A 6000-nucleotide genomic window follows, 5' to 3' on the forward strand; every position below is an offset into this window, starting at 1 on the left:
TTTCCCGAGTAGGACTACCTAAAGAGGTTCTGACCGACCAAGGGACCCCTTTTATGTCCAAGGTGATGGGGGAACTCTGTAAGTTGCTGCACATAAAACAACTACGGACGGTCTGGTAGAACGGTTTAACCAAACATGAAAAAATATGTTGAAAAAGGTAGAGTCTAAAGATGGGAAGGACTGGGACCTTCTTCTGCCCTATCTCATGTTCGCAGTGCGAGAGTTACCCCAGGCCTCTACTGGGTTCTCGCCCTTCGAACTGCTGTATGGCAGACACCCTAGCGGTATCTTCGATGAGGCCAGTGAGGCGTGGGAACAACAACCCACTCCACATAAAAGTGTCATCGAGTACGTTACCCAGATAACCAAAAACACACATATAATGTAATTACATTTTATTGGTAGAAATACACACAACACAAATTAGACATCATATAAAATGTAGAAGCAAATACATAAAGTGCAATGACAAGAAAAGACTCCCATACAGGTAACCTAGTTAGATGTAATTACTCAGCTATGGAGTCCCCGGTTTTGGTGACTTCAAAATAGAGTTTATAGTACAGACCGATGCCTCCGAAGTCGGCCTCGGTGCTGTACTGTCTCACTGTCTCAGGAAGTCAATGGGGAGGAGCATCCCGTTGTATTCCTCAGCCGTAAGCTCACCTCAGCCGAGACGCGGTATAGTATAGTGGAGAGAAAGTGCCTGGCTATGAAGTGGGCACTAAAATCTCTCTGCTATTATTTATTGGGGAGAAAATTCTGCCTGGTGACAGACCACTCCCCTCTCAAGTGGATGAGCCAGGCCAAGGATAGAAATGCCCGGGTCACCCGATGGTTTCTCTCCCTGCAAAACTTTACGTTTTCGGTGAAACGAAGGGAAGGCCGGTTACAGGGAAATGCGGATGCCCTGTCCCGGGTACACTGTCTGGCGTGTGTTCACCCCCTCAGGGTTGAACAAAGGGGGGGTATGTGAGAGGTTTGGTCTGGGGAAACAGGTATTTATCTCCCAGCATGTGCTGCTGGGCTGATTTAAAGCCAGGTGAGGTCAAATACTGGACCGGATTTTAAATGCCGTTTACGGGTTTTGGCAGCACCTAGCTGTCCTTAATAGGCAGCTGGGCTCAGAAGCCATGTCTCTGTGTTAGGATCTGGTAGGCTTGTGTCTGGAATTAAGGCTTGCTACAGATGTAGCAGGGGTAACACTTACACTCTTAACTCAAATTTCTTAACTCATCATGTTATCTTGAAACAAAAGCCATTGAAAAGCAATTGCTTAACGCATTTAGTTACATTTAGTTTAGATAACATGTCTCATAAAGCATGTGTGTTAACCCTGCTACATCCGTACCTGTTTGGCGTGAAAACAGGTTGGTGCTGCTATGAGCAAGGACTCTTTGAGGCAGAATTGCCGCATGGTGTGAATTACCACCACCAACACCGCAAGGTGACTTTTTTGTTTGAATATGACTGCTTGCTTTGTCACTTGCCTAAAGTGTGAATAAAACACTGAACTGTTTGATGCAAAGAACTTGTTGTTGCCTCTATACTGCATCCACTAATCCTGTCTACCAGAGTGAGTCCCCACAATTTATAAAATAAAAATTACAGAAAATAATGCACTCATACAATTGATGCAAACATTATAAAATCTGAGACTCTCATCCAATATACACTGCTCAAAAAAATAAAGGGAACACTTAAACAACACAATGTAACTCCAAGTCAATCACACTTCTGTGAAATCAAACTGTCCACTTAGGAAGCAACACTGAGTGACAATCAATTTCACATGCTGTTGTGCAAATGGGATAGACAACAGGTAGAAATTATAGGCAATTAGCAAGACACCCCCAATAAAGGAGTGGTTCTGCAGGTGGTAACCACAGACCACTTCTCAGTTCCTATGCTTCCTGGCTGATGTTTTGGTCACTTTTGAATGCTGGCGGTGCTTTCACTCTAGTGGTAGCATGAGACGGAGTCTACAACCCACACAAGTGGCTCAGGTAGTGCAGCTTATCCAGGATGGCACATCAATGCGAGCTGTGGCAAGAAGGTTTGCTGTGTCTGTCGGCGTAGTGTTCAGAGCATGGAGGCGCTACCAGGAGACAGGCCAGTACATCAGGAGACGTGGAGGAGGCCGTAGGATGGCAACAACCCAGCAGCAGGACCGCTACCTCTGCCTTTGTGCAAGGAGGAACTGCCAGAGCCCTGCAAAATGACCTCCAGCAGGCCACAAATGTGCATGTGTCTGCTCAAACGGTCAGAAACAGACTCCATGAGGGTGATATGAGGGCCCGACATCCACAGGTGGGGGTTGTGCTTACAGCCCAACACCGTGCAGGACGTTTGGCATTTGCCAGAGAACACCAAGATTCGCCACTGGCGCCCTGTGCTCTTCACAGATGAAAGCAGGTTCACACTGAGCACATGTGACAGACGTGACAGAGTCTGGAGACGCCGTGGAGAACGTTCTGCTGCCTGCAACCTCCTTCAGCATGACCGGTTTGGTATTGGGTCAGTAATGGTGTGGGGTGGCATTTCTTTGGAGGGCCGCACAGCCCTCCATGTGCTCTCCAGAGGTAGCCTGACTGCCATTAGGTACCGAGATGAGATCCTCAGACCCCTTGTGAGACCATATGCTGGTGCGGTTGGCCCTGGGTTACTCCTAATGCAAGACAATGCTAGACCTCATGTGGCTGGAGTGTGTCAGCAGTTCCTGCAAGACGAAGGCATTGATGCTATGGACTGGCTCGCCCGTTCCCCAGACCTGAATCCAATTGAGCACATCTGGGACATCATGTCTCGCTCTATCCACCAACGTCACGTTGCACCACAGACTGTCCAGGAGATGGCAGATGCTTTAGTCCAGGTCTGGGAGGAGATCCCTCAGGAGACCGTCCGCCACCTCATCAGGAGCATGCACAGGCGTTGTAGGGAGGTCATACAGGCACGTGGAGGCCACACACACTACTGAGCCTCATTTTGACTTGTTTTAAGGACATTACATCAAATTTGGATCAGCCTGTAGTGTGTTTTTCCACTTTAATTTTGAGTGTGACTCCAAATCCAGACCTCCATGGGTTGAAAAATTTGATTTCCATTTTTTTATTTTTGTGTGATTTTGTTGTAAGCACATTCAACTATGTAAAGAACAAAGTATTTTAGAAGAATATTTAATTCAGATCTAGGATGTGTTATTTTTGTGTTCCCTTTATTTTTTTGAGCAGTGTACTGTATATTAGATATATAAATCCAAAAGAATATATGATATGACTCCAAAAAGTTCAAAAAAATGCAAAGTCACTCTTTAGTAGTATGTTCCAAAAGTGACCATTATGTGTTGATTAAAGTATATATGCAAATGTCCCGTTCGAATAGTTGATTATTTGGATGATGATCAGGACTTATATTTAAGTAATTGTGGAATACAATGTTACTTTAATTTAGGACACAATGTTGCAAAATAGTTGATCATAAAATAATGATGTGGACTTGTATATATAGGTAGTCTCCTTCCAAGAAGTTATGGAAATAAGATTCTAGTCCAAGAATGTAATGATAAAATAATAGAATTATTCAGTTCATTTGTAGGCGAGCTGTTGCTTAATGCGCTGTTTGATCTTTTAATACCAAAGTCTTAGAATATCTTATCACTGTGATATTTCCCTTGATAATGTAGCAGATTGTAATGTTGTAAATCATACGTTACCATTCCACGATATGTTTGTAATCACCAGTGATTATATGTGGGATTTTCAATCTTTATTTTTAATCCTGTACTTTTTTTCTCTTGTAACACACGGTGTGAATAAATTTGTTTATAACTCCTCATTCTAATGTAGTCCATGCGACACCAGATATTAGTGTGCCATCCATTATTTTTACTTTTATTATTTAGATTTATATCAAGCTGGCAGCTCAGGGGAGTGTCTTTCCTGTTGAAGCTCAGGAGGCGTGTCCTTTCTGCTGGAGCTCTCTCCATATCACAGGATAAAACTGAGCATGTGCGTCCATCTCAGTGAGCCGGACAAATAAATAAGAAAAAGAACAATAAGTAAGTGGCGCTATACAGATATATTTCATTGAATAACTCTGTGGATTTTTAATTCCGTACAATTACAAAAGTATTCAGATCCAGGTGCTGATTTGAAAACGGCAAAATATTTTTATGGGACAACCTCTTTAAAGAATTGTCTGCTCATGAAACCATCAGCTTGCTTGACACCATATCTACTGGCATGGTATCCTCATGACTGCTGCTTATTCTTTGTTTTCCTGCACTTTCCCAGCACTTGGGAAGATTCTGGAGATTTGGGGCTGGAAAGTGCTAGTTTGGATTCAAGCCTGCAAGAGCACTCAGTATCCTTGCCGTTATATGCCACTTCTGAAAGTGGAAGCTGTCTCCATTTAATGATGACCACCAGTTCCCCCAGTAATGATCCAGACTGAAACGGTCTATATAAAATAAAGCTACTGATAACCATCTTGAAGGTGAATTAATCACTCATGAGTTTTAAGGGTAGGACCCAGTAGGCTTTTATTCTGCCAGTTCATTCCTTAAAAAAACTAAATATGGGGTAAGAATTTGCAAGATCTGTGGGACCACTATAGGATACACCTTTGTCTTTAGAGTCTATTAAGGGGAAAAAAAATTACATAGAATTCCTAAGATTTGTCAGTGAAATTGCAACCATTGGCAAAATAGTCTAGGACTTGAAGTGGCCTCTACTGAATACTTATTAGTTGTACACTCATTACTATGCAAGTGTTCCATTGTATAAGCAATTACATGGACTGATATGGGGGCTTTTACAACAAAATTTCAGTGACTGCAAGGACAAGTTTAGGTTGATACCTGTCCACACAAAAACAAAAGCGAGAGAACATGGTGGTCCCACCTCTGATATCAAATGGACGGTCTGCATCACAGTCTACAATAAATTCATTGGAGTAAATGAGTATAAAAAGATGTTCATCCACCTGATACACATAGCAACATATAATGCCTTTGTGTTTTACAAATAATCAAATCGGCTACATTACTTTCTCCAGTTCCTAGAGAACATTATTGAAAAGCTTTAATTTCAGTCCCCTGACTCTAGACTAAGCCATGAGGCAGAAGATGTCCGAAAGTTTGTGTAACATCATTTTGTAAACACTATGCCTGCTAGTGAAAACAGAAAAATACCTCCAAAAGTATGCAAAGCAGAGGTATATACAGATCTCAGAGGACCCCATTACATAATTGAGAATTGGCCCCCTTCCCAGTGAGATTTTGAACAAATATATAATTTTTTTAATTAAGTAGAGGAAATTTTTAATAAAAAGATGGACTCGCCTTACCTCCTAGGGGAGGGGATTTTTGGGCTTGGTTGGTTCGATTTCCTCCGTAAAACTGCAGTATCAGTGAATTTTTTGCTAAAATATTTTATTTTACTGAGATTGGAAGATGAGAGGAAGGCTATCTTAGGCTATGTCAACATCTCCTTAAAGTAATCTGGTAGTCTGTTCTGGTAGAACTCCTTCTATGTTATACCCTATAGTGGATAGATACACAAGACAGGACATACATATCTGCTGTATCTCCAGAAGTAGCAGAATGTAAACTGGTGACAATTTTACTGGTGTGTCATCCAGGGTTTCAAAAAGGCTTGAGAAAAATGACATAACTTCTGTATGAAAAAACACAGTTATATTTATTTTTTGGGGGGGAGTTACAGTGGCGTACCGCCAATATAGGCAGACCACGCCGTTGCTATAGGGCCCGCGGCACTGGGGGGCCCGGAGCGCAGGAAAGGCCCCGTCCACTCTGTTTGGCCCCGCCTACTCCGTTTACTGTGGGGAAAAAAGTTAATATGTGGCGCAGCGGGGCACTTGTGTTCATTCAGCATCCAGCGACCGTCTACCCCGCTCCCAGCCCAGTTTCTGTCTGACCTGCGGATCCATCCAGTCAAGGGCTTGCTGCACGTAACACTGGCCAATCAGCGCAAGTCAGCA

Source organism: Bufo bufo, chromosome 4 (assembly GCF_905171765.1).
Source record: "Bufo bufo chromosome 4, aBufBuf1.1, whole genome shotgun sequence".
Taxonomy (NCBI): domain Eukaryota; kingdom Metazoa; phylum Chordata; class Amphibia; order Anura; family Bufonidae; genus Bufo; species Bufo bufo.